This window comes from Ptychodera flava, chromosome 2 (genome assembly GCF_041260155.1).
Source record: "Ptychodera flava strain L36383 chromosome 2, AS_Pfla_20210202, whole genome shotgun sequence".
NCBI classification, from domain to species: domain Eukaryota; kingdom Metazoa; phylum Hemichordata; class Enteropneusta; family Ptychoderidae; genus Ptychodera; species Ptychodera flava.
The window spans coordinates 27,299,338-27,323,841 of NC_091929.1; the positions used below are offsets into that span (position 1 = coordinate 27,299,338).

Consider the following 24,504-nt stretch of genomic DNA (forward strand, 5'->3'; position numbering starts at 1 on the left):
TTTACAAATCATTGAGGGGCATGTCTTAATACAGTGTGGTGATTCAAACCCTCTTCAACATCAATTTGTATAGCACATGCCACATTACGACTTGTATCATAGAAATACCTCCTTTCAAAATGTAATATTCAGCTTCAGTTCTATAGTCGACTGTTTTAAAAAGCTATGCCCTTTGTGTATGATTTGTCAGCATCTTTGCCGGCGTTCAATTACGACACGAGGAGTCATCAGTTTCTTTGTCAGCTTCGAATCTTGAAACGTTTCCGTCGAAAAGCCACTTAAATCACGACACTGTTTGCTACGGATGATATGAGAAAAACACAAGTAAACAGAATTTAAGTGCCTAAGTCTTAAAGCCGCAATTTTCGATCCCAGGTTCTCCCATTAATGGAGTTCTCCTTCCAGTCAAACACTTGGCCAGTACGATGTTTGGTTTCTCTCACATGAATTACAAAAACTGATCTCAACTTTTTGGCACCTTTTGCTAATCCTGCAAACAGAGTTTATACAAGCGTTTGATTGACGCATTTGGGCCGGTGGCCTTGAAAAGCAATAAACTTATTATTGATTGACGGTCAGTTAAAGTCGCCAACGGTCATAGATTCCCATCACAAACGCTATTTCCTGGAAAATCGTCTTCCAGTCAAGTTAGAATTTGAATATAATCAAAGAGTTCGATCGGTAGCAGCTTCGTGCTGACCGCTTGGCAGTCTGTCTGGTTTTTGCAGCGAGAAAAAAAAACTTAATTCTTTCATTTTTTGGAGCGTATGCCCACGTGTTGCCTGTTTGATGTCCACTTACACAATGAACGCCGCCATAGCTTCGCGCCCTTTTATACTGAGGCACCGACTTTAAACTGGTTATTTGTTTGTATTTTTGCTGTGAGAGGTGTAGTTTTACGAATTTCACTTAACTACAATGTAGATACTACGTAAATCTTGAATCTTATATTTCAGGAAACTACGTGTAGATCATATAATACATATGTCAGCGTGAGTACTGTGTTCACTAACCGTAAATCTAGAGAATCGATTAAACTATTTAAAATAATGAAATGGCAGGAATTTTTTGGCTTCAAATCATTAATCGACTACTGGTATCTTTAGTCAAAATTTATGATTTTATAATTTACGATATGCTTGACATTTAACGATTTCAATAACAGTTCCCTCACGATATCAATAGAGCATATCGCTCTTTAAAAAGACGAAAGACAGATGCAAAAAGGACGCATTGTTGTTGTATTGTATGGGCCAAAAAATATAGGCTTGTCTCGTCAATGCATATTGCGTCACGAATGTGAGAGTGTATCTCGACACAAAACAGGTCAAAATGGGAACTTGCACAGAGGATGAATTTGGTGTCTCAGCGTTTGTGACCTTCGCCAGATGTGATGTATACTGATTATTCTTGCAATGAAATTAACCCAGTATAAATGTAATGTCGCCAATAATGTAACAAATAGCAACCATAAATATAATAAAACACCAAACATAATTGTAATAAATGGCTAACCATAAATGTAATAAAACTCACCTATAAATGTAATTCTTGTCAACCAAAAATGTTACAAATCTACCTGTCATCACAGTTTAAGAATTAGACCATAAATATTTATCTATGTAACAAATAGGAAAGCAACTCCAGTCATTGTCCATGTCTTATTTGTTTGCGCCTTGTGTGATTTGTGTATTTTGAAAGTGTACCTTTACGTTTCGCTGTTTTGTGTATTGAATCGATTTGCCACGGCGAGACACAGCTGTACTCTGCATGCTATTGCAATTTCTACTTCAGAGTGGACAGACTATAACACGACGATCTTTAACGCTATTTTTGGAAAAGTTGCCATACTTTCTTCATCAGTCGCCTCAAAGTCATCGTCAGTGGATAAATTGTGTGGAATTTTGACAGATTGTCTGTCTACCTATGTTGTCCCACTTGTAGTTTGTTCCTTCATTTGGGATGTTATAATGTCGGATTCTGTTCTACGATGTTCAAGTTAGTGATCGTATTGTTTTTACTAATTTAAATATTGATATATGTTCTCGCCAACATATGTTGTCTGGTAAGTTTCTGTTAGAGGTTGTGTATATTTCTCTGTTGTTTTTTCTGAGTCGTCTGTTGTAAACTTTGTGCGTTATCACTGCTCAACGAGCTGTTTTGATACTTCCGTATTATGTCATCATTAGTGTGTAGAACTGCTGTTCCACTTTCTTTATCCAACGTTTTGATCGGTAATTTTCAGGTTTCTGATAATGTTCTCAATGTATTCTATTCTGTGTTTCGGAAAGAAAACCTAGTACTGGGAAAGTATGTAATAACATTACACTATCTTTATTAAAGTTTATTATTTACTCAGGGTATTGATAAAAAAGATGATCACATATACAAGTTTATTACATTTATAGTTGAATTTTATTATATTTATGGTGAATTTGTTTATTATTTTTTGTGGTTCCGGGTTTTTACATTAATGGTTGACTGTATTATTACCTTTTTGATTGATTTTATAATTGTGGTTAATATTACATTTTTGGAGATTATTACATTTAAAGGGGTTACAGTGTCATATTGATGGCTTGTGAGACCCCAATGTCACTGAAAATAATGATACTTGGCAAATAAGGCGATTTCTTTATTTAAAAATGACAGTATGGCGAACAAATTTCATCCAAATCGTTCTATCACACCTTCAGCTTATAGCCCCTTGTCCGTTTGGATTTGAAAGTCCTATTACAGGATGGTTATTTTAGACTTCCTTTGTGAAATAATATTGTGAATCCGAGGTGCTGGAATGTCGCTATGTCCTCGTTGTCCTCTCAATATAGTTGAGTTATTTCCTAAGCAAGTATTATATAGATAAATAAGAACTACATACATACCTACCTACCTACCTACCTACCTACCTACCTACCTACCTACCTACCTACCTACCTACCTACCTACCTACATACATACAGAAAAGCTAAATGTTATTGCGCCCTCTTTGATATACGGTCAATTTAACTTCTTTTTTCATTCAATGATTTGACTCAACATGACAACGATTGCTATTCTTTATAATGTGAGACGTATTACGACAAGGCGATTCACCACACCTATCTCAGTGCGTTCTGGATTTTAAGGATAGCCTTGACAATGTTTCAAATAACGTCACTAAGAAATACAACCAGATATGAACTGAATATGCTCACGTGTTTAACAACTGGTTCATTAATAGTAGTACGCTTCACAGAACATTGATATATATGATATCACTATATGTAACAGGTTTGTTAAAACTTCGCACAGTACTCTCAGAGTTTAATCACTAATTACAAAACTTTATTAATATGCGAATGAGCTGTCAATTAACTTGACACCGCTCGATGCTTTATGAGACAATTAGATATCCATCAGATCAACATTTGTATCACGTTTTATTTAATTTAATGCAGTAATTTTAGAATAATGTCACTTATTACAAAGTTCATTAAATATGCAAATAAACCCTAACATTAACTTGACACTGTTCAATGATTCATAGCACAATTAAATATTTATCAAATCAATATCTGTAGCACGTTTCACAAAATTTTAGTGCCGAAATTTCAGAGTTATATACCTAATTACAAAGTTTAATAAATATGCAAATGAACCCTTAATTAACTTTATACTACTAAATGCTTTACAACACAGTTAGATATCTGTCGTATCAGTATGTGCAGCAGTTTCATCACATTTGATGCAGTTATTTCGGAGTTATATGACTAATTATAAGACTTCATGAAATATGCAAATGAGCTAATTATTAACTTGACACTGCTCAATGCTTCTCAGTACAATTGGATATTTATCAGATCAACATCTGTAGCAAGTTTCATCAAATTTAATGCTTTAAATAATTACTAATTACAAAGTTCATTAAATATGCAAATGAACCTTTAATTAACTTCACACAACTAAAAGCTCTACACCACAATTAGATATCTGACGGATCAGTATCTGCAGCAGCTTTTATCACATTTGGTGCTGTTATTTTGGAGTTATATCACTAATTACTAAACTTCATAAAATATGCAAATGACCTATTTGTTAACTTGACACTGCCAAATGCTTCTCAGTACAATTAGATATATATCAAACCAATATCTGTACCCAATTTCATTGACTTGGGTGCCGTTATTTCAGAGTTATATACCTAATTACAAAGTTCACAAAATATGTAAATCAACCCTTAATTAATTTAACACTACTAAATGCTTTACACTACAGTTAGATATCAGTCGGATCAGTATCTGCAGCATATTTCATCACATTTGGTGAAGTTATATCGGAGTTATATGACTAATTACAAACTTCATAAAATATGCAAATGAGCTATTTATTAACTTGACACTGCCTAATGCTTCTAAGTATAATTAGATATATATCAAATCAATATTTGTTGCAAGTATCATCAAGTTTGGTGCAGGAATTTCAGAGTTATCTCACTAATAACAAAAGTTCATTAAATATGCAAATGAGAAGATAATTGACATGACACTCACAGTATCATCATAATGTTCTTAGATTGTCATCTGTGATAAGTTTCATGAAATTTTGTGCAGTATTTCTTGATATATGTCTACACTGTCATTACCGTCTCCATAGGGAAACCATTGTACGGAAAAAAAACGATATTGCGTAACTTCATTAATATGCAAGCCACACTAACCAAAATCTAATCAGTTCTTGCAAGTAGCACATGGTACCTGTGTACCAAATCTGACTTGAATCCGTTCAGGCGTTTTTGAATTATCGTGTAAACAGACAGACAGACAGACACACACTAACACACACACACACACGGACAGGCAGACATACATCGTTATGACAATAGCCCACGTGTTTACACACGTGAGCTAAAAATGAAAAATTAAACATACAAAGTTGCCGAAAATAGATGTTTTATTTGCATGTATTGTTAACCTTATTTCAGAACATTTTATAGTGCAAGATATATTAACATTTACCTCTAATTTACACAAAATACATCATCATGCTTATACAAACGTACAATACAGTTCAATACGAGGGCCTGCAATCCCAAGGATGGTGAACTGTCCAAGCGCGCTGCGTGTTCGACGAAAATAATGGTTTTTGTTTCAAAACCCTTCCCTTAACAAAAGTGTGGATGTGGAAATCTCAAAATAAGTTTGAACTCTATCCTAACTAGATAAACTGCTGCAATAGTTGTCATTCGAAGGATTAAACTCTCAACCTTCAGGGACGTTTCATAGCAACATCTGAACAGTGATTGAGCTTTACGTATATATTCACGGCATAACCATGGCAAAATTATGGTTCATCTGTCAAGCGCGTTGCTTAATTATCTATGGCTCCTAAAAGAAATTTGAAAAAAATATTATTCGACAACGAATCAATTACAAGGTATAGTATTTAAGCTATGTTTGCAATTTACGCTATGCCCCTGTTATGCTTTTGGTGTACCTAGATATACCTCTGAACAAATTTTTGTATAATTCAACACTTTCGTGCGAGGCATATTTGGGCTTATTTACTATTGAATATGCCAAAGACAATCAAGCATTGGTTCTTACAGTAACGAGGATGAGGCCACATTTTCTTCAGATTTACCAAAGTTTTGACTATGCATTTTAAAAATACGTTACAGAAATCCAAGATGGTGGATAAATACCTGTGTTAATAACGAAACTTTCGTTTGGTCTCGCTTTGTAGAGGAGATAGTCCAGCTTATACATATCAATCGGGTTGATATAATGTAAGCTTATCAGCGAATCTGCACAACAGTTTCTGCCCTATATCACCAAGGAGTAAAGAATATCAAAATAAATGGTTGACATAAAAACGATATGATACAAAATTTGCTAAGCTGGCAGGTTAACGTTGATTGGGAAAAATAATAACGCAAAGCAGCGTTTCCGAAAGTAACTTCGTGTCACAGAACGTTACCGTTTGCAGACTGTGTTGTTCCATCTTAAGAATTTGGAGGTTAGTAACCCTTCACTGTTTGTTTTCGATTACATGTGTTGTTTAACTTACTCAAACATAATAAGGGACCTGGACAGAATCAACAGTGGGAGGGTTGGTGCTTTAAAAAATAGATACATAGGAATTATTGACTCTCCCTTGATTACTTGCACAAAAATGCTGGCTCTCCCCCTTCTCCCTGGTCAAAAAAGTGACCCTCTCCTATTACTTTATTAATTTATTTCGTGCCAAAGGATTTCTATTTCCAGAGTCACATAGAGGATAAATCCTAGATAAGTTTTTATCAATAACATGACAAGCTAAAAAGTATTTAAAAATTGAAATGAAAGCGATCAGTACAATAATCAAACATGCTTAAAATGAAAAGTCATATAAATGAGACCAAAGAGAACAAACAAAACCCAAGCAACGATGAATATATACCTCTGGTAAAAGAATAATCACAATTAGACCCATTCAGAATCCAATAATAATAGGTCAAAATTCGTTACTATATGGTCAACTATGACAAACACAGACACAAAACAACACAGAACAGACAGCGAAGTACCGGAACAAATAACAAAGAGAAATCCATGGAAGAAAGACTTTAAACTAGACTTTAAATTATTGAAGTCATTGCTGCATCGATTGCATATTGCCTTACTACGGTTCGAAATTAAGACAATAATAATGTTGCAGTACCTCTTTGGGATACAACCAAATCAGAGCGTTTTTTTCACAGCGATGATTTATCAACACTGATTATGTGTAGCTTTCTGATATAAAACGATTGCATCACTTGCTATATATATAGTTAATCAGAAAGTTTGAAGAGCATGACACACTTAGTATTAGGTCGTTCGTGCATTTCATGAATTTCAGCAATTAGGTTATAGAGCTAGAGGGCGCTGTACTTTGTCAGGCTTTGGATACAGTGGCTTACTGACAGTTACATAAGCATCATGTATTGATTATCATTTCATCATTTGTCTGTTTTATAGAATTATTTTGTCAGGCTATATATTAAAGCTAGGCGCTTTCAATTAACTTGAACTTCTCAAGTACGTTTATCACACAAAGGTTTAATCATGCTGACAGCCACATATCATAAATAGCCAATCTACTTTGTTTAATCAATTTCCGTAAGTACACAATATAAAAAAGTAGAATTCAAAGACTTCAATTACACTTCTGAATTTAATGAATTGCTGTATAATTTAGATGATATATCAAAGCAAACGATAGGAGCTAATTTGGGATAATTTGATCTTCATATTTTTCAAATTTTTAAAAAGTGTTTGGTGCCATATAGCTGAATGTTACAATATTACAATTTACTCATAAAAACAAGTTTGTAACTTAAAAAGAAAAGCAGATGAGCTTACATTTCCAGATTAGAACGACCTTACTTCACAAACAAGTTCTCCCAAACTAGTTCCAATCGTGCTAAGCTGGCACCACTGAATTTTAATTCGACTTCGGAGTAACATCGGTCACACAAAGATTTTGTCATGTGAAAATTTAATTAGCGTTACAAACTGATTGTTAGCAAATTTGCATATTTTGTGGATTGGATTTTGAAGCATTCCATTCCACGACTGGAATTAGTTTGGGAGATTGGATCTTCAATTGTTCCATTGCTGCATATTGCAATATTAAAAAATTACTCACAAAAAGTGTATAACTAAAAAAGGAAGAGCATACGAGCTTACATTTGCAGATAAATTTAACATTATTCCTCTATCAGATTATAACACATTAGTTCCAATCATTTTAAATGTAGAGTCACTGAGGTGAATAACTGGCATAGTTTCTACTGTGTACTGTGATGCAAGAATGCAGCTCCGTAAGACTATTTTAAGGCTAAGCTCACGTGAGACAGTGGGTATATTCTGTACATAAAAACCTATATCTTCTGATGTGGGGTACGGTGAAAGACCTTTGACTTGACCCACCTCTTTTTCCTGAGTTAGACGACCTACTGTTAGGTTAGCAGTTTCGTCCAGAATGCATTGCATGACTCTACGGAGAGAGGAAATGCGAATATATACTGTGACCACTACACCCGCTGATTTTAAAACATTCTGGCCAATTAAATTTTGCATTTCCCATCCCTAGAAGCTGACGTTCTTATCTTTCTGAATGAACTTGTGTAACAGGGAAGCACACGGTCCTGCCATGCTTTCATCTAATGATGGATCTAAACTTTAAAAACTTTACAAGTCGACAAATCCCGATACGAAAGCAGCTGGGTGTTGTTCACAATGAAATAAACTGTTAACAGCCATTAACTGTACGCGCTTTCTTCAAGCATTGGAGTCAGTGTGGTATTTCAACACAATTTTGGTACAGATTCCATCAGTAACATTCCAATTTGGTGTCGTCATACTTAAGAAAATTAGACTAGTCTAGTCACATGCCTTTCCCGTAACACATTAAAATTTTATCTGACTTTGATAAAAACGATCATGCAATTTAAGGTGACATAACTTACATATTCGTATGCCATTGAGAGCGGATTTTCCTGACGGTGACAGTTTATACACGTGTATTGTCACTTCAATTGACTGCCTAGCTTTTGATTGGCCGACGAGCTGGCATTGACTTTGAGGTTACCCATTGTATCGATAAACATGTTGAAAGTTCTGATCGAGAGCGGTGATATAGTTTTTTTTAAAACATATATTTCATAAAACAGCGTGTGATAAGTAATTTTGTTATTTAACAATTAGATTTGAACTTGAACAATTAAGATACTCATTATCTACAATTCTTGAAGTGTCATATTTTAGTCGAATTTGAAAAACAAAGGCCAAGGCGAAAATCTGAAAGTTGTATGCGCTGATAATCAGTCACGCAAGGTTTATTACGGAATGAATAAAATATGATCATGAATAAACAAATGTTCGAAATTACACACATCCCTCGACCGTCATACTACTAATAATATTCGGACGACAGTGTGTAACTGTAAGATTATCTGTGGTTATACATGATTGGTCTACTAACTTGACCAATCCAGATTTTTCAACTCTCCCCATCCACAATACAATATTGCAACACAATTTATCAGTAGGATGTTATTCAGATGTTGAGTATTTTGTTGTTCTTGTAATAAAATATCCAAACTCGATTTTCGAAATACTTGCCTCCTCCTGTTCACAGTTACCAGATACTTCATATCGCTTGCTTGGGAAGACGTTATTGTTTGCTGGCTGTTAAGTATGTTTATAGTATAGTTTTAGACAAGATTGTTTGATTTCATATGTGCAGAATATTCAGACACAATGGAGTGTGTTACACCCAAACGCTGTATAACGTGAAAACTTTACCATGAGCAAAAAAATTGTTTAAGTCATGAAATGATAATATAGAATTCATATTCTCTTTAATGCTTTAGCGTCATGGTATTCTCTAACATGTTTTATATAATTTTATAAAAACGTTCAGAGGAGGTCCCACTCGATTTTATTGAAATAGAAATAATGATATTAATTGCTTTTAAGGTGTCAATAGCGTTATAAACATGCGCAAACATTGCGATGACCACGATCAGATCCAGTTGCTTTAATCTATGATAGTATGATGGATATTGACAGCTATATAGAACATGCATAGGTGACGTCATAAATGTCACCAGCTTGTAGATTTTCATTTTATTATTGTAACCATCCTGAAGTGAAATGTTTTCATGTTTCCCTGTAGATATATCAACTCGATTATATATGTGCCAGAATGAGTGATTTACACTTAGGACCCATAGAAAGGCCTGTCGATCGTTACCTAATTAAAAAGTGAAGTTAAAGTATAACTTATTAATTTTCATTGATTACAATTTTTGCAGGCATCAGCTCTTTTAATTGGGTAGCAAAGTCGTGTTATTTGTTAGAATTATGCATAGTGTCGGATTCCATATAATTATGTTTATGATGATAGTTAAATTTTCTATATATCGCATTAGGTAAATTGAGGCCATAATCAGTATGTTTGTCCACAATAGCATGGCTTTGAAAGGTGCCGATGTCATCGCATTGGACTATGTGGGTTAATACCTGTATACGTGACCTGATGTTGATGAATAATGGCTGACTGTATCCAGACACAACCTCAAATCCAAAGTCGTGTAGAATTGACTGGTGTTATAAAATGTCATATGTTTTTGAATGTTGGCGTGCACAAGTGTGCGAGAAAATTGACCTGTAAACTCTCGATTTATGTTTAACTCTCTATTCAAAATTGTCGACAAGTATGCTTCAAGGTCACTTATAATATTCTATGACAGGCTCAATCAATCAATCAATCCATCGGTAAATCAATCACTCAATTAATCAACTAGCCATCAACAAATCAGACAAACAACGAATAGTATGTGATAAAATATCTCTTGCATTGTCTTACTACTGTGTGTCACAAATTAAATAATATTGCAGAGTAGTTGCGCTAACTTATTCTTTCTCTGAATACCCACAATCAACTGCCTGGCTCACCATGGCTCATTCTGTATGTGTATTACGAAAACAGCAACTACAGATGAACCCTTCCATTTTGTAATAATGTTCGGGGAGCTACTCTTCTTGTCAAATTGTAACGATTTCTCTGATTATAAGCTCATAGACGTCAACATTTTTTTGCTGAACATAACTGAGCTTCAGTCAATCTCTTCACGTCCTTCAACTCTGAACGGGTATGCTCTTGTCTCATACTTAGGTTTGTCCGTCTCCTCCTCACATTTCTTCAACTAGCCAGAGGCGCTAAAAGTGAAGTACCATAGGTTCAAGGCAAAATACTAATTTGAATTTGCAGGAAGAGACTTGCTTAAAGTCCATTATTTTGAGGGTTGATGATATCTTCCTATAGGTCAAAGTCAATGAGACAGAACTTAAGCTGAAGGCGCGATGGAAGGGTTGACATCCAGTATGTTGATAACTCTGTACATCATACTGTGATATCTCCATTATTCCACTTTTCGTACATTTATCATTATCTCAAGGTTGATTGAGTGCCATGTCTTAATAAAGTGTAGTAATTCAAACCCTCTTCAACAACAATTTGTATAGTACATGCCATATCACCACCTGTATTAGAGAAATACCTCCTTTCAAAATGTAATATTCAGGTTCGATTTTTAGTCGACTTTTAAAAAGCTATGCCCTTTGTGTATGATTTGTCAGCATCTTTGCCGGTTTCTTGCAATTTTTTATTCAATTACGTCGCGACAAGTCATTAGTTTCTTTGTCAACTTTGAGTCTTGAAACGTTTCCGCCGAGAAGCCACTTAAATCACGACACTGTAAGCTACGGATGTTATGAGAAAAACACCATTAAACAGAATTTACGTATCTAAATCTTAAAGCCGCAATTTTCAATCCCAGGTTCTCCCATTAGTGGAGTTCTCCTCCCAGTCAAACACTTTGCCACTACGATGTTGGGTTTCTATCACATTAATTACAAAAAAACTGATCTCAACTTTTTGGCACCTTTTGCTAATCCTGCAAACAGAGTTTAGACAAGCGTTTGATTGACGCATTTGGGCCGGTGGCCTTGAAAAGCAATAAACTTATTATTGATTGACGGTCGGTTAAAGTCGCCAACGGTCATAGATTCCCATCACAAACGCTATTTCCTGGAAAATCGTCTTCCAGTCAAGTTAGAATTTGAATATAATCAAAGAGTTCGATCGGTAGCAGCTTCGTGCTGACCGCTTGGCAGTCTGTCTGGTTTTTGCAGCGAGAAAAAAAAACTTAATTCTTTCATTTTTTGGAGCGTATGCCCACGTGTTGCCTGTTTGATGTCCACTTACACAATGAACGCCGCCATAGCTTCGCGCCCTTTTAAATTGAGGCACCGCCCTTAAACTTGTTATATGTTTGTATTTTTGCTGTGAGAGGTGTAGTTTTACGAATTTCACTTAACTACAATGTAGATACTACGTAAATCTTGAATCTTATATTTCAGGAAACTACTTGTAGATCATATATACATATGTCGGCCTGAGCACTGTCTTGACTAACCGTAAATCTAGAGACTCGAGTAAACTATTTGAAATAATGAAATGGCAGGAAATTTTTGGCTTCAAATCATTTATCGACTACTAGTATCTTTAGTCAAAATTTATGATTTTATAATTTACAATATGCTTGACATTTCACGATTGCAATAACAGTTTCCTCGCGATATCAATAGAGCATATCGCTCTTAAAAAGACAAAGACAGATGCAACTATGGAATAAGTGCCTCTTAGTGAGTAGCAAAAGCTTTTGATAATTGTCATCTTTATTACCCTTTTATAATACCATTGTAAAATGTCATATTTTCATAAGGTTGAAAAAAAACCGTATCGGCAGGTGTTGCTCATAGAATGTTCCATAATTACAGGCAAAATATTAATCTAACTAACACCAAGTACACAACATAGGTAATTTTCATCGTTAATACCAAACTGTAAATACCATTAATAGCAATAAAGAAATATATCACATTGTTGCAAAGAACATTAAATGAAATGTATTCAACCGAGCATACCTCGAAATTTATCAGTATCAAACAACCAGTGGCAGGGGAAGCTGGTGTATCTCAACATGTCTGTCATTTTGCGCGACTATGGTGACGTGATCTTTTGATGAGACTTTTAGACAAGATGTCAACTACAATAAACCTTCCGGCAGTAATCCTGGTAGCATTCCTTTTCGGGCGAAACGCTTATGCAGGTAGGTAGCAGCAAATTGATTTGAATACGTTACCGTTTCCTACAAATAATATTTTGATGGCTTGACCACCTTTCATAGGTTCTTTATTGTCTAATTCTCTGTGTTGATACTTATATCTTTGCCCGGCTCACATCTGACAAATCTACAGTACAAAATAACATTAGCTGTTGGGCATGCTCCTTGCCTAAGCTTTCATTTGCAGTTTTGTATTTATCCCCTGATTTCAAAAGAGATTTAAAAATAATTCAAAACCGGCTTCCCTCACAATAAAAATAAATTGATTGGTTCCTACGTCATTTTATACAATACCATTTCATATTCACTATTGTTTTACCTTCTGGGGTATATTTGCCTATGCTTAGTTGCAAAAGTTCTATACAATGTTTATGTCCTAACATGACGTATTCATGATACAGGGGCCAATATCGACTTGTAAACCTGTGTTAATTCAGTAAGTTTGTCTATCTTTCCGTCTCTCTGTGGACCTTACATATAAAGCCCTAATGACACAAAGCTACCCTATCAAACGATATCATTTTAGGTAAAATAAACTATGTTGAATATTCAGATAACTGTTAGAAGTACGGCGCGCCGATTGTTTCAAAATTATTTTAATAATTGAGACCGCAAGTCGCCGGTTTTTGCTAAGGATTTTAGCAGGGCTGTGGTGAAAAGCTGTATAGCGCAGGGAGCACACAGCGTCGTACGCAGGGCTTTACTCACACGCTCAGTTCGGAGAACTTCGAATGGCCGTAACTTTATCAAATCGAGCCCGATTTTTTGGCGACTTGCATCGATCGAATCGTACTTACATCAGCTTTCAATACGGGAAGCATCGGCGTTGAGAAACCTGTACGAACACCCCTAATCGTCGGATCTCGGAAATCTGTGACTATCAGTCACTGATGCATTGCATACAACTGATGTAAGTGATTAATATGGCCGCCTGCCTTACAGTTCACAGGAAAATATAACACGAAACATCCGGATACAAACGATTGATAACCCTTCACTTTCTTAATACACGACCTAGTGCTCGTGATATTATGAGGAATTTGGCTGTTTCGTGTTTGGTTACCTTGTTTTCAACTTTCTTCGGTCATTATAAAGTACATCATGGACTCTATATTGAAAAAAATGAGTGAGCTATGGGATCACCACTCCCTTCACTTTTTTACTTGACCAAAAATAATGAGAAAGCTAAAGGATCACCCGCTCCTCCATGGTTTTATTTTATTTTATTTTATTTTTACAGTTCGCGAAATGCTCACAGAAAAATCGGGATTCCACGACCCCCTAACTTTTTCTACGTTGTCCACCCACTCCGCAAATTTTGAATGGTAGCGACCCCTATATTGATTTTCCCCACCAAACAAATACTCCACATTTTCAACAAGCATGGCTCATTTTCTTTCTCAGTTCCCATATCTCTTCTTTTCTCTGACATTGATAAAGCTACTGAAGTTTTGCATCATGACACACTTGTATTTTGCCTAAAGTTAATGGTGATAACCTCCGTTTTATCTCTCCCAAGTGCTTTTTTTCTAAATCTTCCCAAATTTGTTTGCCCAATCCCTTTACCCGAATCACCACAAATATCTAAAATAATTCTGAAACTCTATTCTCTCAGCCTGCACTTTTTTTTGATCCTCACAAATATCTAACCAACCCATTTTTTATTTTCACCAGGCTAAACTCCCCCCTCTTTATTTAAATGGCACAAACGGTTTCCATTAATTTGTATCTACAACTACAATAGTACCCCCTGTTTTTTTACCCCAGCGATTTTTCTCTTGATGTTACCCCCCCCCCCCATCTTCGTTTTTTCAATACGCCAGACCTATTCTGGATGTTCTCCCTTTTTTATCAATCCCGGCAATTTTTTCTCTATCTACCACAGTACCCTCTCCCTCTTTATTTACCCCTAGCATTTTTTTTATTTGGATGACCCCCTTCGTTTTTTTTAACCCCAGCGATTTTTTTTCTTGATCCTCACAAGTAGTTAAAATATTTTTGAAACAATGGGCGCGCCGTAGTTAGTAGAAAGTGAAATCTGGTAGGTGTTGCTTCAATATTAAGGCATATGTACAATTAAAATTAGGTCTAAGCTATGCTCCCTGTAACGTCACCAACAAATCACCATAGATCGCGAAGATCGCGTGACGCGCCATATATAACTTAGACGTGCAATAATTACACTTACTGCTATATTCAATGTCGTAGAATTAATACATTTGACAAGGTACTGTGTGTTATAACTCTGCATATCTTTACATTTCCAGGTCAATGCGACATACTTGACTATTTTGACCACTGTCATAGTGTCTATGTATCGACACAAATTCCGGATCTAAATGCGATGACTGTTTGTGTCTGGGTGAAGACCACAATGATGTACGGAACACTTGTGTCTTATGCAAGTGGAAATGATTACTACGAATTTGCATTGCTTGACGTACAATTGTTGAGAGCATATATAAAGTTTGCCTCGTCTGCCACAACAAACTTAACAGTCAATGATGATGGCTGGCATCATGTGTGCTTTTCTTGGTCTTCATCTGGAGGTCTTTCGAAATTCTATGACAACGGGGTCTTATACGCAGGGTTTGAAGGCTTTCAATCTGGTGAGACGCTAAATGGTGGTGGAACCTTGGTTTTAGGATCCTACGCATATACTGATTGTTGGTTTCGTGAGAAATTTATTGGCATTTTAACAAGTTTAAACATGTGGTCCTCAGCACTGACTGCAAGCCAGGTAGCTCAAGTCGCTGGTGACTGCTTCACTGGTGGCGACATATTCACTTGGACTACAACATCTCTCGATATGCACGGCCCTGTTCGTGGTGAGTATTTAGGTTAGGTCGGGTAACCTGAACCACATTATTTTGCCCCTCAGTGTTATTCGAATACACTCACGTTGTTGGGGAAGTATGCAAACTTCGTTCTGTGATCATGGGAGTAAGAAGGAACAAAATGAAATGTAGTCCCCAAAGTACACTTTCGTGGTGGCTATAAATAGCTCAACAGATTGTTCTGCTACATTGAATTGTGTAAAATTTTCAGAGTCATAACACATTGCTATCAAAGCAATACCGCCATAAATGCGCATATCTTTCTCATATATGATAATATTGATAACTAATGTACAGATTTTCATTGTCCACAGAATTTCATATTTATATCATTCTTATATATTGTACCGTTGTACATTTAATATGTTGAAAGGTTTACACCTTAGACCATTTACAAACCAATATCGATCCCCGTTAGAAAATAAAACGATGTGAATTTTTTTCTCTGTTTCAGTTTTGCAATATGTTATACAGTGCCCCGTGCAAGGTACGTTTCACTCAAATATGTATTCTAAATAAACAATCGTTTGAAATGTTGCCAGATAAAATTATCGTACATGAAAGAATTTGAGAAATGTTGTTTTGAATGAATGTAAATGATCTGGTACAAAGGGACATATATTGAATAACTATCTGCAAAATTTGTGATTTGTAGAAGTAAGGGTCGTAAACTAACGACTATGCAGGTTTATATCTGGTACTCAATATCATAAAATTAATTTAATTGCCAATGGATAACATTGGATCTTCCCAAGAAAGTGTTTTAAAATTATTGAACGTTATTCAATTGGTAAAAAATACCATTTCTTGTTCGTATGTTTCCTTACCAACAGACAGTCTTTCAATTCAGTGCCCACCAAATCAAGATAAAAGTACTGAACCTGGAAAGGCAACATCAATTGTTACTTGGCCAGCTCCCACGCTAATAACAAATCCAGGTAGTGTTGACGTGTCTTGCAGTCCATATTCATGGTCTGAATTCCTGATTGGTATGACTATGGTGTTGTGTGAAGCAATAGATTCATGCGGGAACAAGGCCTTCTGCTCCTTCAATGTGACAGTAATAGGTAGGTTTGCTCAAGTATCAGTACACTGGTGACTTTGCTCAGCTGTTTACTTTATGTTTGTATTTCCTTCATTAACACGTTAACTTTCAATGTTGAATAATCATAATCCAGTAGCTGAATAAGGCTGATTAGGAAATTAATTTTAAATGTTTTACTGCACCCAATCCTTCACAACATGTACTAATCAGGACAGTGTATACATTTAGCAGGCACGAAGCTGCATTCAAAGTTTTTACAGTGAATTTCAAAAAGGCTTGGAACTACAACATGCTTCGGTGATATACAAAACGCTTCGGACGATAGAAATTAACGCCACCTGCATTCATTATAAAAGATTCTTATTCAGTAGATTTTGCAACAATGTAACTCAATACGATATTTACTGTGCCACAGTCAACATCGTCAGTGTTGCGACTCTCCAATTTGAAACTCACCCGTACACTGACTGCTTGAACATTCTTACCCTTATAACATTTCCCGTCGGTGAAACAGCACAGAACACTGACGATAGTTTTTTTCTCAGTACAGTGTGTAGGGGTCGGTACAATGATTGGTATTGCCTACACTCAACGTGTTCTGTGAGTAAGAACAGTTGTCGTCGTATTGGGTTAAATTGTTGCAAAACCTACGAAAGGAGAACGTTTACTGGTTTGTTATAAATGCAGTTGGTGTTTTTTCTATAGCCAAAAACGTTTCTCGTATCACCCGGGTATGTTGTAATTCCAAGCTAATTTGAAATTCACTGTAACCTTGTTTTTTTTAAAGAAATGAAACGGCAAACAGATAACATGTAATGCATTTTTCATATGCAGATGACTATTCGTGTCTTGTACGGGTTCAGCGTTCGATCCATTTCAAGCGGCTTCAAATTAGCATAATATATGATTTACTGGAGATAAGAAGTAACTTAAATAAAATGTACATTAAATATGACAAGAACACAATTTCCTTTGTATGTTAAATAATCTGTCAGATGAAGAACGTCCTTCAATTCAGTGTCCATCAAATCAAACAGAAAGCACTGATCCTGGCAAAGCGACAGCAGTTGTGACTTGGTCAAGTCCAATCGCAGTCGACAATTCAGGTCGAGTTAACGTGTCTTGTAGCCATGCTTCATCGTTTGACTTCAGTATTGGCGAGACTGTCGTGTTGTGTGAAGCAATAGATCCATCCGAGAACCGAGCAACATGCTCCTTTATCGTGAAAGTAATAGGTAAGTTGTGCTAAGTATGTTCGTTCGGTAAATATGATTTTTTTTTATTAACTTGTTCCTTCATTACGAATTCAAACAATCACAGTACGGAAAGTCAAATTTGGGCTAAGAAATGAAAACTCAATTATCCCATGATCCGAACATGTACGCATTTAGCAAGCAAAGTAGTTAAATGTAAATACATGCAGTTACATAAGAGTGTTTTGATTACAAATGTGGCTTTCTCATACTAGACGATACATACGTCTTATTCGTATTGCCCCAGAGAAATGTCACTTCATTCCATCTGGTGGTGTTCACTACTGGCGTGAAGACCGAAAAGCTTTGTGTAATTCAGCCAGAGAGTATTGAGCAAAGACGATGTCAAATTAATTCTGAGTTGACTAGCTGGTGTTTTCGTGATCCACTGTCATAGTCCCTGAATTCTTCGAAAAGTGCCCCCATCCTGAAGCTTCTACCCGTTTGCGTTTTGCCAACATACGTTGACTTGATGAGAACGCTTTACCACGATAATGCTAGCACTGTTGTCACTGTCACGACACAACCTTTTAATTGATTTTGTTAGCAAGATGTTAGAGCCTGGCTCGTTATGGACGTGTTTCTTCTTCACAATGTCAATAAAAATTTAGGAGAAGGGGATCAATATACGAATGTATATCTGTCATCACTTACCATTCGTTGTCATTGCCGTCTTAACCTTCCTCTCTACATAATGAAAACCTCTCGATTTTGTGGTCGCCCACTTAGAAATCTACATTTCTTGCTTGCCGAACATGAGGGGCGCTTAAGGGAGCCTTCAGTATTTACATGGGGATGGGCCGGGGGAATTTCGCGCACACCTGTACCGTAAAATGTGACCCTCTCCCTTATCCTCCTGTCTAAAATGTGACCCTCCCCCTTGTCCGACATTCTAAAACTTGACCCCCCCCCCAACCACTGCGGTATTCTCCCCAGGAGTACAGTATCAGCTAATTTACATAACAATTTGTTCAATTGTTATGTTAGGGACCAATTACAGAGGGGAGGGCTGGTGTTTTTGGAGGGACAGTCGCAATTTATCACGCAAGAATTTTCAAGAGTTGTGGTATTTCATACATTTGAGGGAGGGTCACCATATTAAGGGCAACTATAAGAAGGTAAGATGTGGCTGATTTAGTGCTTCATCCAAAAATATCAAATAATAATAATGGAGTCTATCAGGCAAATTATTGACAATTTCCCCCCACAAAACAAGCTATATCTCTATATTATATATGTTTGATAATGTATTTAAATGTACTTTGCTTGAATGGGGAAGTAAAATGTGCATTTGTGTACAAGAAATTGATTTCTGAAATTATGATGAAACTATGAATAATTTTTTTCAGTACAAAATTAGATAAATCTGTGCATTTATGTATGTTGATTATTCACATTATTGTTCTTGATTAGACTAGAGTGGTTACAAGTTCATGATTGTGCAAGAAATATGATTTGGAATTTCACTGAAATGTTGAATCACTATGCATAGCGGTCTATGATGAAACTATTAATATTTTTTTTCAGTACAGAATTAGATAATTCTTTGCATTTATGTATGCTTGATTATTCACATTATTGTTCTTAATTAGACTAGAGTGGTTACATGTTCATGGTTGTGCAAGAAATTTGATTTTGGAATTTCACAGAAATGTCAATTCACTATTCATGGCAGTCTATAATGTGCACGTATTTTGTTGGTTATTTCCTCTTCAGGAAATATCACATGGACAATCAAAGTTTTGGCCATAAAAGCAGCTTCTGTCAAAAGTGACCCTCCCCCAAAGATAGGTTTATAAAAAATGGCCCTCCCCTTAAACTGTTTTCTAAAAAGTTACTCTCCCCCTAATGCTTCCGGCCCACCCCCTGTAATTACTGAAGGCTCCCTAAGCTCTTTTTACTGCTACGATTTTGCCGTTTTCAGCTTCAAATGTCGGTTTTTGTCGTTTGATCAACGCTTTGTATCTCGTAGCGGTAAAATAATTAGTTTCTTAGAGTTCGACATAAACACAGTTCACCTGATTGCAGTATACATCTTTCGCATAGATCTTTGCAGACGACAACATTTACAACCTTTATTTACCTTAATTAAATTTGCATATCGATAATATTATTTGCATATGGCCTAATAAAAACACAAGTTTGTCAGGCGTAGTTACAATATAGTTAATTGCGATTTGATTACTTAAGATTTGTAAGTTAAACGAAATTTACCTCGAAAATGAAGTTTGACTATAATTCGGATGTCGCGGCATAGGTGTCACTCGAGATTGCGCAAGACTACCCAGCATTAAGTCTTTATCGGCGAATGGATATAACAATGGTCATTCAAACCAAGTTTAGGGAGGTATACATGCATGTTCCCATTGTATTCAGTTGGTCTACATTTGTCGTAAATATGAATCAGGGTGAGCGAGTGACACCATAGCGGCGACAACAGCTCAGAAGAATTCTAGTCACACTTCAACTTCCAGGTAAGTTTTATTTAGCTTACAAATTCTACCTCACTAATGTCTAGCAAGTGTCACTCGAGATGTTTAGCGTTATGTCCATGAGCTAAATAAATTCAACTGTACTAGTAGCTATAAACATTTTCATGGCGGCAACCATGAATGTAGTTGGGTACACTTCCGGTTGCTCGCATAGTATATTATGAACCTGCGCATGCGTAGTCAGTAAGCATTACGGGACACTTGCATTTAAAAAACAGCATTTTTAGCCCCCTTTCTGCACTGATAATATGCGATCTTAAGTAGTTATATCAGATATTACATAACACTGAGTCAAAACTTCAAGGGCAGTTGATTGTCTGTGATGCATTGAGCTTTGCCCTACACAATCTCTTATCGCATACATTGTAAACAGCTTACAAGATGACAAACAATTTGTATTAGGATGAAAATACCCGACTTCCTGGCTCATAAGTCGAGTATTATTGCACTGTTTTTAGATGGAAGTGTTCCGTCATGATTAATCTTCCTTTCACAGCCAACCTGTCTCAAACATTAATATTCTAAATACGAGCTGTATTGTCTCCCAGATTAAAGGATAACCTCTGTAACTGGCTCTGAATGTCCTTGACCTGGGAGAGAATGTCTGATAAGTAGCATGCCAGCGGTTTTAGTTCCTTAACAAAGGGTATTTACTGTTCTGTCCCGGGCCTATGTCAACAGAGAGTTCCCTTTTGGTAACAGTAGTGGAACCTCACCAGACACTTTGTCAACAGTGCAAATCGTAGTTGGGTTGTCCAAAACAGCACAATCAGAATCCTGCATGCTTTGTCCAGCTGTATCTTCTGTATTACTTGTGAGAGTACACTGAAAAGAGGAAATGCATAGAAATGCAATTTTGACCAGTCTAAACTAAATGCGTCCACAGCATAAGCCTGGGGGTCAGGCTGCCATGATACATAAATGTTGCACTGATGATTAAGTCTGGAGATAAATAGGTCATCAATTTCTGGACTGCCAAATATGTGAATTGCGTCAGTAAAGAATTTGCTATTTAGAATCCATTATGTGCTTCTAATAAGGTGTCTTGCTTCCCAGTCTGTCTCTATATTATGAACCCCTGGAAAATGAGTTTAACTAAGCCAAATATTTAAGCAATTATGTACCTCCTACCAGCCCTTAATGGACGAACGCAAACTTTGCACCACATAAAGTACGAGGCAAAGCCGAATACATCATGGAGTGCAAAGTTTGCTTGAGCCACTATGGGCTCGGAGGGGTATATCATTGCTATTATTTTACAGTTCAAGCGAGGCCAGTGTTTTGGAAGATGTAAAAAAATCAGGGCCCTAACTGCTGGATAATCGAATACATCATCAGTAATAATCTGAGGGTATGGCGTCACGAAATTCACTGGAATTGACAAAGCTATAATATAAAACATGTTATGGCCCGGCTCCAAATCACTCGTGTTATTCATTACATTTCTTCCTGCCGTCCATATTGTTGATGTAGCACACAACAGTGGTACTGTCAATGAGGAGTAGGATATGTATGTTTTGCTTCCCTAAGCAAAAGGCCTGGAGGGTAAAAAGTGCAAGTTTCATCTCCAAATATACAGTGAATATGATCTGACATTTCACATTGAAAACCTTTCCCACTCGTTCTATAGTCCCCATTACCCTTCCCCTCCCGCTCTTTTTGAGGCATATGGTTTTAAGGTGGAGTCCGGGTTCCCATGGGATACCACATCACAGGTAGACTCAATGTTTCATATCCACCGTCTGATATCGTTTTTGGCTTAATGGGAAAGTGTCATATTTCCTTCATAAACGCCCTTTATTACCGTAAGCATGTTAGTTTTATCAATCTCTAGTGATTTACAGTAAAGTGTGCCATACAGGTCATCATGCAGCCAAGCAATCCCGCTAACAACCTTTTTGATAACATAGGTATTTCTATCAAAAGTAATCTGTATGTTCAGTCAATTCCCTGATCCCCTTTGCTTTTTCTAGGGTGACCAATATTGTTAATTCTATCGAGTTAAAAAACGGAACTCAGAAACATGATATACTGATCATGAGTAGGAATGAAAACTGACTTCCTTTGATTTGATGGAAACCCGAGATCATCTGGGAGTGGATAAAGAGTCAGATACATTCACATTACATTCACTAAATGAATCACTGCAACGCAAGGAGTCATCTATATGGGGGAATTAGAATACGCACTGAATGCAGGGTAGTCCTATGTAACCTCAAGTGACCTGCTAGACAACAGTGACTCAGTGAGGAAGAAATTAGATATGGCAATTAATGTTGATATCACAAGTATCTTTCAGGAAGCAAATATCAAATATGAGCTGGTGTATGTGAAGACAAAATAATATTTTTTTTGCAAATTTGGGTTTTATGTTTTACATGAAACAATGACTGTAAGACCATGGTCATTTGCGATACAAAATCTATTTGGTGGTTTGATGTGAACTAAAACATGCCAAGAGTAAGGTTGAATATACAACCGTCAAAAATTATTAAGAAGTTATTCAAAATTAAGACAAGACAAACGATTTTTCTGCAGCCCAGAAAAGTTCTGCCTGGTAAGATATACAAGCATATTGTACTAGTGTTTTATCTCTGTTTACTTTTTCCCAATTACAGATACTGAAAACCCTGCTATCAACTGTTCAACAGACATTTCGACAACTACGGACATTGGCAACCCAACAATTCCAGTTACATGGCCATTACCAATTGCCACAGACAATTCTGGAACTGTGAATGTCCACGGCACTCATCATCCGGGAAGAAATTTCTCTATCGGCAGTACAGTCGTGTCTTACGAAGCGACAGACTCATCAAGCAATACGGCCAGCTGTTCATTTACCATTTTTATAAAAGGTGACATAAATTATATTGTAGAAGTAAGCTTGTTGAAATTTGATTTCATTTTTAGTTAGTCAAACGTACTTTCAAACTCTTTGAGGCAGAATGGGGCAAATACTTTATGAAAGGCATTGCTGCTCCTTCTAACTTAGAAATATTCAAGTAATTTCCCAGTAGAGGATAGCAAAACTTCATACAACATGGTAAATCATCCTTGTGCAATGACTGCATCATATCTTGCTAAGAAGAAAAAAAAACTTTTGGTTTCTCCTTCTCGCCTGCAACAATCTACATCAGTGGCAGTAACCACTAATTTCATGTTCACCTCGAAAATTTCCATAGATATATGACGATGTGTTTCGCACGGCTGAAAACATATAATTTATTATCCGAAGGATCATCATACGTACACGATGTGCGGTAACTGTTCTGGACAGTCAAGTCAAGTTATTATCTTCACAATTTTAGAATTTGGAATTACCAATGTTCTCCACGGCATCTAAAGACAGATATGACAATGAACAATTTGCGTATTTTCTTGTTTCGAAGATGTATTTTTGTAAAGCTATTACATATCAATAGATTGCTCATATGACAGGGGTGGGCCACCCCTGATAATCCCCTGATGAAAAATCCTGACTACCATCATATGCAGACATTCCCAATTTTTTGATTTCGTATTGTCGACCAAATGAGCTCGAAAATAACAATAATAAATCAAAAACTGATTTCAGTGCATTATTTTTGGAAGAGGCCAAGGGTGAAAATCAAACCTAACCACGGGACTAAGCTGTCTCAGATAGGGGTACGGCAGACAAGTAGACGTGAATACTTGTATAAAATTAAAAGTATAGGCCAAAGCCCCAAAGTACTTTAATCCTTAACCATGTTTGTATGATGTTCGTGAAACTATACATATTGCCCCGAAGGTTAATCAGTCACACCTTATCTTACTTGCATACTATAGTGAATGGAGAAACAAAATTGAGAGTATGATGACCAATTATGCACATTTATAAGGGGTATCTGTCCCCAACATCCTAATTCTTCAACTTGATGATCCAACACGTAAAGAGGAATATTGATGAAAGAGGTGTTTCCTTGACACACTTTGCTTAGATTCAAAATCGCACAAGGTAATCCTTCAAACAATGACTAAACCAGTCCAGTACTTCAAGGTGGACACTAAAACGTCGATGTTCGCCAATGATACATTTTAATACCCACTGACCCCTTTCTCCAAGTTAAGTACAATTATCTAGAGAATCTCATATCCCAGCACTACGTTCCATACCAATGACAGAAGCTTGATACCCTAACTATGTACTATATAATTC

The 24,504-nt window shown here is 36.4% G+C and overlaps 1 protein-coding gene across 1 annotated transcript in view; it reads right to left on the reverse strand.

The window, feature by feature from the left end:
* Positions 1–4,891: 4,891 nt before the first annotated feature.
* Positions 4,892–24,504, reverse strand: part of LOC139118367 (uncharacterized) — an 82,501-nt gene continuing 62,888 nt past the window's right edge. Inside the window, exon 7 of the transcript XR_011548689.1 lies at positions 4,892–4,994. The gene's annotated coding sequence lies outside the window, so the exon portion shown is untranslated. The remainder of the gene's footprint in view (positions 4,995–24,504) is intronic.